The sequence below is a fragment of the Monodon monoceros genome, unplaced genomic scaffold (genome assembly GCF_005190385.1).
Source record: "Monodon monoceros isolate NGI ecotype Baffin Bay Population unplaced genomic scaffold, NGI_Narwhal_1 Super_Scaffold_22, whole genome shotgun sequence".
Classification (NCBI taxonomy): Eukaryota; Metazoa; Chordata; class Mammalia; order Artiodactyla; family Monodontidae; genus Monodon; species Monodon monoceros.
In genome coordinates this window covers 30,677,045-30,690,087 of record NW_021703779.1, presented here as the reverse complement: position 1 = coordinate 30,690,087, position 13,043 = coordinate 30,677,045, and positions in this window count along the sequence as shown.

The following is a 13,043-nucleotide window of genomic DNA, read 5'->3' as shown; positions in this document are numbered from 1 at the left end:
TTAGTTCTTCTGCCCATTTTTGGATTGGGTTGTTTGTTTTTTTGTTATTGAGCTGCATGAGCTGCTTGTAAATTTTGGAAATTAATCCTTTGTCAGTTGCTTCATTTGCAAATATTTTCTCCCATTCTGAGGGTTGTCTTTTGGTCTTGATTATGGTTTCCTTTACTGTGCAAAAGCTTTGAAGTTTCATTAGGTCCCATTTGTTTATTTTTGTTTTTATTTCCATTACTCTAGGAGGTGGGTCAAAAAGGATCTTGCTGTGATTTATGTCATAGAGTGTTCTGCCTATGTTTTCCTCTAAGAGTTTGATAGTTTCTGGCCTTACATTTAGGTCTTTAATCCATTTTGAGTTTATTTTTGTGTATGGTGTTAGGGAGTGATCTAATCTCATACTTTTACATGTACCTGTCCAGTTTTCCCAGCACCATTTATTGAAGAGGCTGTCCTTTCTCCACTGTACATTCCTGCCACCTTTATCAAAGGTAAGGTGTCCATATGTGCGTGGTTTATCTCTGGGCTTTCTATCCTGTTCCATTGATCTATCTTTCTGTTTTTGTGCCAGTACCATACTGTCTTGATTACTGTAGCTTTGTAGTATAGTCTGAAGTCAGTGAGCCTGATTCCTCCAGCTCCTTTTTTCGTTCTCAAGATTGCTTTGGCTATTCGGGGTCTTTTGTGTTTCCATACAAATTGCGAAATTTTTTGTTCTAGTTCTGTGAAAAGTGCCAGTGGTAGTTTGATAGGGATTACATTGAATCTGTAGATTGCTTTGGGTAGTAGAGTAATTTTCACAATGTTGATTCTTCCAGTCCAAGAACATGGTATATCTCTCCATCTATTTGTATCATCTTTAATTTCTTTCATCAGTGTCTTATAATTTTCTGCATACAGGTCTTTCGTCTCCTTAGGTAGGTTTATTCCTAGATATTTTATTCTTTTTGTTGCAATGGTAAATGGGAGTGTTTTCTTGATTTCACTTTCAGATTTTTCATCATTAGTATATAGGAATGCCAGAGATTTCTGTGCATTAATTTTGTATCCTGCTACTTTACCAAATTCATTGATTAGCTCTAGTAGTTTTCTGGTAGTATCTTTAGGATTCTCTATGTATAGTATCATGTCATCTGCGAACAGTGACAGCTTTACTTCTTCTTTTCCGATTTGGGTTCCTTTTATTTCCTTTACTTCTCTGATTGCTGTGGCTAAAACTTCCAAAACTATGTTGAATAAGAGTGGTGAGAGTGGGCAACCTTGTCTTGTTCCTGATCTTAGTGGAAATGCTTTCAGTTTTTCACCATTGAGGATGATGTTTGCTGTGGGCTTGTCATATATGGCCTTTATTATGTTGAGGAAAGTTCCCTCTATGCCTACTTTCTGCAGGGTTTTTATCATAAATGGGTGTTGATTTTTGTCGAAAGCTTTCTCTGCATCTATTGAGATGATCATATGGTATTTCTCCTTCAGTTTGTTAATATGGTTTATCACATTGATAGATTTTGCGTATATTGAAGAATCCTTGCATTCCTGGAATAAACCCCACTTGATCATGGTGTATGATCCTTTTAATGTGCTGTTGGATTCTGTTTGCTAGTATTTTGTTGAGGATTTTTGCATCTATGTTCATCAGTGATATTGGCCTGTAGTTTTCTTTCTTTGTGACATCCTTGTCTGGTTTTGGTATCAAGGTGATGGTGGCCTCGTAGAAGGAATTTGGGAGTGTTCCTCCCTCTGCTATATTTTGGAAGAGTTTGAGAAGGATAGGTGTTAGCTCTTCTCTAAACGTTTGATAGAATTCACCTGTGAAGCCATCTGGTCCTGGGCTTTTGTTTGTTGGAAGATTTTTAATCACAGTTTCAATGTCAGTGCTTGTGATTGGTCTGTTCATATTATCTATTTCTTCCTGATTCAGTCTTGGCAGGTTGTGCATTTCTAAGAATTTGTCCATTTCTTCCAGATTGTCCATTTTATTGGCATAGAGTTGCTTTTCGTAATCTCTCATGATTTTTTTTATTTCTGCAGTGTCAGTTACTTCCTCTTTTTCATTTCTAATTCTATTGATTTGAGTCTTCTCCCTTTTTTTCTTGATGAGTCTGGCTAGTGGTTTATCTATTTTGTTTATCTTCTCAAAGATAATAATGCTTTTAGTTTTATTGATCTTTGCTATCATTTCCTTCATTTCTTTTTCATTTATTTCTGATCTGATTTTTATGATTTCTTTCCTTCTGCTAGCTTTGGGGTTTTTTTGTTCTTTTTTCTCTAATTGCTTGAGGTGCAAGGTTAGGTTGTTTATTCGAGATGTTTCCTGCTTCTTAAGGTGGGCTTGTATTGCTATAAACTTCCCCCTTAGAACTGCTTTTGCTGCATCCCATAGGTTTTGGGTCGTTGTGTCTCCATTGTCGTTTGTTTCTAGGTATTTTTTGGCATATTTACTTTTAAATTCACCTGCTAGATGTGCTCACTGTATGCTCTGTTATATATGCAAGGCCAGGGTGACTGGAAGTGCAATTGTCAGGCTTTTTCATAAACTGGATAACCATTTGTTTCTGCGCAGCACATTACCTTTACATAGGAGCAATCAGGAGAAAAGGTGAAATAGGCAAGCATTCTGCACTACAGAATACCACCTTTAACAGCTAACCAGCATTACTCAACTGCTGTACAGCTGTGTCTAGTGCACAAAAATACATAGGCGATTAGAACTATGTTTGATAAATAATCCTTTAAAAAAATTCTTTTCACCTTAAATGTCTCTATACCAGTGCAGGTCCAGATTACCAGTTAAACCCAAAGGTAAATAGCACATGTAAATAAATGTATAATAACTTCAAGGAGGTCTTTATTTTTAAAAGAATGATGGCAATGATGAGTCAATCACTAGACAGTTTTTGACTACTCAGAAAGAAAAGGCTGCACACATTTTCTTAAATCAGGAGGGCCACAAATTAGATAACAATCTGTTTACTTTCAAACAAAATGCAGTAAAGAGAAATGAAGTTTTACCTCAAATATTCAAACCAATAATAACTTGAAGTTGTTCACCTCACTAACTTAGAAGATAGTTGAATAACAGCAACAAAATACCATACAAAATGAGGTTTACCACTTGAGGCAAAACTTAAAACAAGTAAAAACTTATACAACATGCTAAAGAATAACCTTTTCAACAGCTAGTGGCTTATTTCAAGGACTCTTTGATCATCTGAGAATGTTGCTCCCCTCCCCTCCCCACAAGTCCTCAGGTTGTTTGCTAATGACTCATTATCCTAATGGGGCACCACTCCTTCCTTTTTAGGAAACTTGGAGGGATTTTTCAATTGTGATCAGGACTTGGGCTTTTTTCTGGTGTAAGGCTTATGGATCTAGACCTGGACGTGGTTGCTAAGGAAGATCTGGACCCAGAGGAGGACTTGGACTTGGAACTTCGAGTAGATCTGGATCTAGAGGTTGATGGAGATCTATCATCAGAGCAGGATGGAGACTTCGCATGGCTGAAGGGAGATCGACGCTGAGAACTGTAATCAGAAACTCAATATGGGTCCCTTATTCTGCGTGAAAAAAATAAGAGTCAAAGTTTTCATGATCTGTGATTCCAAATTATATAATTGAATATAACTCAGATTACTAAAATTAAACTTTCTCATTAATTAACCAGATATACTTTCTGATGGAGTAAGTTCATTTGATGTGACTTTCATTTAAAAAAATTTTAGAATTAATATTTCATCAAATTGTTGACAAGGCATCTTTTCTTATGTATCATGTCCATGGGACTCTAAGAAATGAGCTTGACAATGATAGAGGTAGAAAATAGTATTCCATTAAGTATTTCTCACCTGCAATGAACATTGTGTGCTCTTTACAAGTGGCAGGGAGGGGGAAATTTCCCTCTCTACCCCTCTTGAGTTCTTGTGGCTGGACTAATAAGAAAATTGGCACAAGGCAGATCAACAGGAGAAAAAGAAACACGTTTTAATTCTTGTGCACAGAAGTCTCATAGAAATGGGACCTAAGGAGTAGCCAAAGCAGGAAGCTTTTATACTTTTTAGATAAACTATAAATTTGTGAGGAGTTGACAGGACAAAGAAACTTAGGCTTTTGGTGCTGAATTAGTGAAAAATCTAAACAGGTAGTAGGGGTAGTCAGTTAAAGAAGTAATAAGGTTTGTTTATACAGGCTTCTCTGCCTGAATTCCCTGTCTCTGGTGATAAGGTTGTCCTTCTACCTCCAGATGCAGGGAGAGCACCTTTCACATGAGAGATTTATCTCCTGCTTTCAGAGGGACAGAGAAGAAGTATCTTGTGTCCCTTTTGTACTGGCTGTTTCTTAAGTAACTTTAATTTAAAATAATCAATATGCCATTGATTGGCATTGTTGGGCCCCAACAAAAGCCACAGCATCTTCTGCACGTTATTAATTCCTATGTATGTGCTCTGGTTATCCACTACTGCATAACAACCTACATCAAAATTTAGTGGCTGAAACAAATTTATCATTATTTTATCTCATAATTCTAAGACACTGGAATCCAGGCAGGGCTTGGATTAAGATGACAGGGCTTAATTTCTTAAGCTTCTTTCTTAAGATTCTTAATTTCTTAGGGCTTCTTTCTTCATTTTATTAGCTGAATTAGCTAAGGAGTCTGGGACGGCTCTTTTGGAACTACTGGGTGTTGGCTGGTTCCTATCTCCCACCCCCCCACTCCGCTTTCCGGAGCCAGTCCATGTAGTCTGATAGATTTTTTTTTTTTCAACCCTCGCTTGCAATTGATCAACACCTTTGAAAATGTCCTTCCAGAGACTTCCCTGGTGGAGCAGTGGATAAGACTCCGCACTCCCAATTCAGGCAGATGGGGTTCAATCTCTGGTCAGAGAACTAGAAAAAAAATTATTATTTTAGAATTTTATTTTATTTATTTTTTATACAGCAGGTTTTTATTAGTCATCCATTTTATACACATCAGTGTATACATGTCAATCCCAATCTCCCAATTCATCCCCCCAACACCCCCCACCACCACTTTCCCCCCTTGGTGTCCATACATTTGTTCTCTACATCTTTGTCTCTATTTCTGCCCTGCAAACTGGTTCATCTGTACCATTTTTCTAGGTTCCACATATATGCGTTAATATATGATATTTGTTTTTCTCTTTCTGACTTACTTCACTCTGTATGACAGTCTAGATCCATCCACGTCTCTACAAATGACCCAATTTCATTCCTTTTTATGGCAGAGTAATATTCCATTGTATATATGTACCACATCTTGTTTATCCATTCATCTGTTGATGGGCATTTAGGTTGCTTCCATGACCTGGCTATTGTAAATAGTGCTGCAATGAACATTGGGGTGCATGTGTCTTTTTGAATTATGGTTTTCTCTGGCTATATGCCCAGTAGTGGGATTGCTGGATCATATGGTAATTCTATTTTTAGTTTTTTAAGGAACCTCCATACTGTTCTCCATGGTGGCTATATCAATTTACATTCCCACCAACAGTGCAAGAGGGTTCCCTTTTCTCCACACCCTCTCCGGCATTCGTTGTTTGTAGATTTTCTGATGATGCCCATTCTAACTGGTGTGAGGTGATACCTCATTGTAGTCTTGATTTGCATTTCTCTAATAATTAGTGATGTTGAGCAGCTTTTCATGTGCTTCTTGGCCATCTGTATATCTTCTTTGGAGAAATGTCCATTTAGGTCTTCTGCCCATTTTTGGACTGGGTTGTTTGTTTTCTTAATATTGACCTGCATGAGCTGTTTATATATTTTGGAGATTAATCCTTTGTCCGTTGATTCGTTTACAAATATTTTCTCCCATTCTGAGGGTTGTCTTTTCTTCTTGTTTGTAGTTTCCTTTGCTTTGCAAAAGATTTTAAGTTTCATTAGGTCCCCTTTGTTTGTTTTTATTTCCATTACTCTAGGAGGTGGATCAAAAAAGATCTTGCTGTGATTTATGTCAAAGAGTGTTCTTCCTATGCTTTCCTCTAAGTGTTTTATAGTGTCCAGTCTTACATTTAGGTTTCTAATCCATTTTGAGTTTACTTTTGTGTATGGTGTTAGGGAGTGTTCTAATTTCATTCTTTTGCATGTAGCTGTCCAGTTTTCCCAGCACCACTTATTGAAGAGACTGTCTTTTCTCCATTGTATATCCTTGTCTCCTTTGTCATAGATTAGTTGACCATAGGTGTGTGGGTTTATCTCTGGGCTTTCTATGCTGTTCCATTGATCTATATTTCTGTTTTTGTGCTAGTACCATATTGTCTTGATTACTGTAGCTTTGTAGTATAGTCTGAAGTCGGGGAGCCTGATTCCTCCAGCTCCGTTTTTCTTTCTCAAGATTGCTTTGGCTATTTGGGGTCTTTTGTGTCTCCATACAAATTTTAAGATTTTTTTGTTGTAGTTCTGTAAAAAATGCCATTGGTAATTTGATAGGGATTGCACTGAATCTGTAGATTGCTTTGGGTCATATAGTCATTTTCACAGTATTGATTCTTCCAATCCAATAACATGGTATATCTCTCCATCTGTGTCACCTTTGATTTCTTTCATCGGTGTCTTATAGTTTTCTGAGTACAGGTCTTTTACCTCCTTTGGTAGGTTTATTCCTAGGTATTTTATTTTTTTTGTTGAAATGGTGAATGGGATTGTTTCCTTAATTTCTCTTCTGAACTTTTGTTGTTAGTGTATAGAAATGCAAGAGATTTCTATGCATTAATATTGTATCCTGCAACTTTACCAAATTCATTGATTAGCTCCAGTAGTTTTCTGGTGACATCTTTAGGATTCTCTATGTATAGTATCATGTCAACTGCAAACAGTGACAGTTTTACTTCTTCTTTTCCAATTTGTATTCCTTTTATTTCTTTTTCTTCTCTGATTGCCATGGCTAGGACTTCCAAAACTGTGTTGAATAATAGTGGTGAGAGTGGATATCCTTGTCTTGTTCCTGATCTTAGAGGAAATGCTTTCAGTTTTTCACCATTGAGAGTTATGTTTGCTGTGGGTTTGTCGTTTATGGCCTTTATTATGTTGAGGTAGGTTCCCTCTATGCCCCCTTTCTGGAGAGTTTTTATCATAAATGGGTGTTGAATTTTGTCAAAAGCTTTTTCTGCATCTATTGAGATGATCATATGGTTTTTCTTCTTCAATTTGTTAATATGGTTTATCACCTTGATTGATTTGCATATGTTTAAGAATCCTTGCATCCCTGGGATAAATCCCTAGTCTGGCAGATTTCTACTGTATTTAGATTTCTTACAAAATGGTCAGGTTTATAAGAGACCATAGTAGAAGCATCAGTCCTCTTAAAGGCTAGGCCCAGGCCAGTATATAGTATGTTCTGCATCACTTCTGTGATATTCCATTGGTTAAAGCAACCATAGGCCAGACCAGGTTCAAAAGAAAGGAAAAAAGAATCTCTCAGTGAAAGAAGTGTGAAGGATTTGCAGCCATCTTTAATCTACCACAGTCAATCCCCTGGGCAGATAATATTTACATTTTTCTCACATGAAAAAGTACATTCACCCCCTTTCAAGGCCACTAAACTCTTATTTCCTTATGATAATGTATGAACGTCCAGGACTTTGTCATCGTAATTAGGTCTAGAAATCGAAGAGACTCTTCAGGTGCATCTCCTTGAGTTTTACTCCTTAAAGAGAATACCTGGGAAATAAAAAGACACGTTATCTGCCCTCCTCACATCTATATATACAATACTGAGATAGGCATAGGATAGCGTTAGTTGACAGTTCTGTTCAAGAGAAGGAATAGTTCACAGTAATTCCAAAATTCTACTGACTGCATGATTCCAGTTTCTTGGTTTAGGGCCCAGGCCCGTTTCCTGGGTCACAAATTGGTCCTGTAATATCTTAGTTCAGCCTTCTGAGTCATCCTATCTTCATTAAATGGTCCATGTTTGTAGCTGAGTAGCTTTCTTAGTGTTCTTCCTGTGTGCAAAACTTTGAGGGTACCAAGAATTCTTCTCATTCTGAACTGTGTCTGTCCCTTTTAGTCTAAGCTCATGGTGCTTCTAATAGCACAAATTCTCCATCTCTCTCTCTCTCTCTTTCCCTCTCTCCCTCTCCCCGCCCCCACCACCTGTTGGGTTGCTTGTGATTCTTTTTGGGTGTTCAATCCATTAAACAAAATCTACACCCACATTTCCTTCTAAGACAAGTCCTTATCTACCTTGGGCCACCTAAAATCTTTCTGAGCTCTTAAACAAGGATCTGTAGCTATAGCATTTACTTCTTTACCCTGAGACTGCATTTTACTGTCCAAGTTCTGTTTTTTGCTCTGAGGTCATTGTTTAACTTTGACTCTTCTTAGCTGGAAAGGCTATCCTGGGCACTCTATGTTTTGTCTACATTCTTTTCTAAAACTGAATAATTCCTTTCTTAGTTTATCTCTTTCTTCTCGTATATTATTAGAGGCATTTAAAGAGGTTAATTGATTTTTTTTTTACTCTTTCTAGACATCTCCTTAGTCAGATTTATGAGTTTATTAGGTATACTTGCTATTTTCCAAAACCCTCCAGGTGATGGTTTTGCTAATTTTTTGTTTTGCAGTAGATAACTTAGGGTCTAGTTCTCCATGTACTCATTGACTTTCTTTCAGTTCTTTCAAATTTTAACAGAATTATATCATGGCCTACTAAGGGACACATAATATGCATTGTTTTAGTTGTTCAAGCTCCTTTATTACTTTCTCAATGAAAAGGATTTTAGTTCTTAATTACATCAGTTCCCTTAAGAGAAACCATTCCCAGGTAAAGGTGAATTGATGGGTATTTTGTCCCAGTTAACAAAAATAACAGTGTACGTGTCAGAAGTGTTAAAAATTGTATGGACTTCTATCCATTTAAAGGACTGTATGTCTTTACATAAATTAGTTTTATCAGAACAAGACGTATATTCTTCATGAGAATTGGGTTTGATTTATGTTGGAGAGGAGAGAGTGCTGAACCAGCTTTTGGGGACTTAGATTCCTGTCCTGGCTCCGCTATAAATAAGCCACAGTACTTGAGACAGTCAACTCCTGGGCTCAGGTTTTAATCTTTCTTAAATGAGGGAGTTAAACCAGTTGATCTTTGTGTTCTATCCAAGCTGTAAAATATCACTTACGTAAAATTGTTGAAATGTTCATTTTCATAACTTTGACAAAAATTTAAACAAATTTATTGAAACTAATATTACAATTAAAATGCTAAAAGTCCTTTTCCAAATGTTAGTTTAGAGACTGTGTTGGATTCAATTCTCTGGCAATGCTTTACTCATTTAAAATGATAATCACTATATGATTTGGATCAAGTAAAGAATAATTTCAGAAACTTTAGAGTTTTGTTATCTAAGAGACTTATACCTGATTTGAAAGCCAGGAAACACATGTACCTGTTTTACTGTCTGCCTTACATTGTCTGATTTGGGGCAATAATTCTTAACACATTTTAACACCTGTTGTAATAAACAGGGTCATGTGTTTCATGAGGTGATTTGAGAATTTCTCAGTTTGGCATCAACTTTGTCCTTGCAACTGAAATAATTAGAAGTCTAATGGAAACTTCTCTTCATGGAGTTTATTCTCCTTGCTCAATATTCCTATTTCTTTATCATCCACAAATATTTGTAAACTTACTACTATGTGTATGTACCTGTTCTAGATGCTATACGTTTCTCATTTTATTTATCTACTACATGAAAGGATTAAAATGAATTGGTTAAATATATTCTCCGGTTGTTCCAAACCTCTTTACTTGATAGAAAGGATAGGAAACCTGAGCCACTAGAAGAATGATGAACCATATATTGTGGGTGGCATCCCAAGTAGAGTTGCCTCCTGTGAGAGTGTGCTGATCAATATGTACAAGTAATTAAAATCGATTTTAAAGCAGTATTTACAAATATAACTTAATAAATTCATTTTTCAGTTTCATTCCCAAATTTTCCAAATTTCTTATGATTTTAGAGTTGTTAACTAGAATTATAAAACTAATAGCTTCTGAGTTTATTAACTTATAAGGAACATAGCCTAAAACCCAATATATAATTCTGGAATATGGTAACCCAGTCAGGGTCTTTTCACTTCCTAGTTCCGTGTGAAAGAGACTGGACAGCCTTCCCAGTCAGAGCTTCCTTATTTTATTGTCTTGTTGCTATCCTCAAACTGCAACACTTGGTATAAACTGGGTGGAAGATATTAATTATCTTAAGGTAGGGCTGTGATTTGCTTAAGTCTAGGCCCTTCAGTCCTGAAAAAAATGTATGCCTTACAATGGAATATTTTCATCCTTTAAAAAGAGCCGCCATTTGTGAAAACATGGATGAACCTGGAGGATATTATATTAACTGAAGTAAGGCAGTCTCAGAGGTACAAATACTACATTCCACTTATATGACCTATGTAAAATAGTCAAACTCATAGAAACAGAGAATAGAATGGTGGTTGCTAGGGACTGCGGGAAGGAAGAAAAAGGGTGTTCAACAGGTATGAATTTTCAGTTATGCAAGATGAATAAGTTCTAGAGATCTGCTGTACAACATAGCACCTATAGTTAACAGTATTGTATTGTGCACTTCGAAGTACGTTAAGTCGGTAGATCCCATTTTAAGTTTCCTTATCACAAAACAAAATGAAACAAAACAGAAAATACCCAGAGAGATGCAAGGAAACTTTGGGAGGTGATGGACATGTCTATCACCTTGATTGTGGTGATGGTTTCACAGGTTTATGCATATGTCCAAACTCATCAAATTTGTATGCATTAAATATATATTAAATATATATAAACTAAATATATTAAATATGTATTATATTGCATATATTAGGTATATGTGATTTAAATGTATACATTAAATATGTGCAACTATATATAAATATATATTAAATATAAATTATGTACATTAAATACGTATAATTATACCTCAATAAAGCTGTTTTGAAAACAGCAACAAAGAATGGTTGGTATTCAGAAAGGAGCAACAGCATGAAGCTTTTACCACCTCTAGAGCTGAGGGGCAAGAGTTGGAAAAGGTATTACCAAAATTTGTAAGAACTAGCACTTTGGAAGTGGGCCTGCCCAGTGGGAGAGCTAGTTATCCAGGGATTCAGAAATTGCCCAAGACATGGCTCTGGAGCATGGAAGGAATGGAGGAGATATCCACCAACCCTTTTTCTCCTAACGTACATCCAATTAATGTTCCTCTGGCTGAACTCAAAATGAAGCTAAGACAGCCTGGGATATGGAGTTTGAATGGTAAAAACTTCCAAGGCACAGAACAATTAGAGGAGAGCAGAAAATGAAGCAGAATATGTGAACAAACAGAGAATGACTAGCGTATCCTGTGTGTTTGTCTTGCCTTCCTAGGATCATGAATACCTTGATTCCGGCACTTATCTATTTTACATTAAAGTATCCACTATAAGAGGCCATAAGTAACTCTTTGTGATCCCTGCTTGATAAATTAAGTGCTTCATTTTGCAAAAGGGACTTTTCAGGATACTTTTTTTCTTGTTTTTTACTTTATTTTCCCTCCTTGAAGTCCCAAGTTTTTATTGAATTGGCTGTCTACCTTCTAAGTCAACTGTGTTGGTGGTTTTATTTTAAAGAGTTATTGAGTGAAGAAAATTTTCAGATTAAATCTGATAAGTGGCATTATATTAATGCTATCTTGAGGGTCCTTCTCAGTCCTTTCTGAATCCTTCTGATTCTGTTCATGTTTGTACTTTCTAAGTTAATCCTCATGTTGAAATGAAGCTTAGGCTTTGCTTTACTGACTCCTATAGGTCAATAAGATGAATTTGTTAATTTGTCAGGGTCAGCTCCATGACCATATTTGATTTTGGTCTTATGTACCTTAATTTTGAACTGTAATTTATGACTTACTCTGTTTGTCATCATCCATCGAGAGCTTTACTGGAAAGAAATATACTAAGGCAGAAAAATGGGTTGGATGGGTTGGATTTGATGTTCCTTTTGTTGTTCTAATCCTCTTTTTGTGAGAAACTAGATATAAAGCAAAAACTTCAGTCATAATTCAGTTCATAGTGTGATCAAATTAGCGTGGAGCTGACATCTGCATTCATAGGCCTGATTCAACAGTCAGTGTGATTATGGAAGACGTATTTTACTTCTCTATATCTCAGATGCCATATCAATAAAATATGAGAACTGAAGTGCTTTATATTTTATATTGCATTCAGCTCCTAATATTCTTAATCAGGAAGTGAATTGAAGGTTACTGAAGGCTTTTTCTTCCAGTCAGTACCCTATAATTTGAACAATGAAAAAAAGTGGCATTGCATTATAATTTTTATTTCCATATAAAAGTTTGTGGACTCATTCTGTTCAAGCACTCTTCTCCTACCTAATTTGAAAAATAAATAAATAAATAAAACATACTGAGCAATAGAAAACATTGAACTTGTGTTGTTTCCTTTTCCTGGACTGAAAAGTAGTTTCTTAAAACTTGTTTGTGCTCCTAGGTCAGTAGAACCAATTTATTACCCTTCAACTAAGCACGAACACTTCATTGCAGTGACCGTGATGTTCACGACATCTTAAGTTTGACTGATACCCTTATTGTAAATGATGGTGTAACTACCTACCAAGAGTTCAAAAATTATGAAAGGAAACTCTTTGTGCCACTTGGCGTCAAAATATCTTGAAAGCAGATTAAGTAGTGCAGTCAGCAAAAAATGGCAACAAGAAAGGGAAGAGAATGGAGAACCATAGATGAGGGACCCTAAAGAAAGCAGTTGGATTCTTCCGTTTTAAAATAACTTGATATGAAAGAAAAAAAATCCCTAGCTCATTATATCGTTTCCATTTTCCTGTTTTTTCCATTTTCCTGATTATTTGAAACTATTTAAGACTGCATTAAAAGTTTTTTAAAAATAATATTTCTTTCAGTAAACATCTCTCATTGAAAGTATCTTATCTGGTCATTACAAATTTTTTGTGCCTCAAAAACAAACATAAATCACAGCCAGACATGGGCATTTGAAACTGACCATAATATACCCTCAGAGAATTTAGTCTGGAAGGT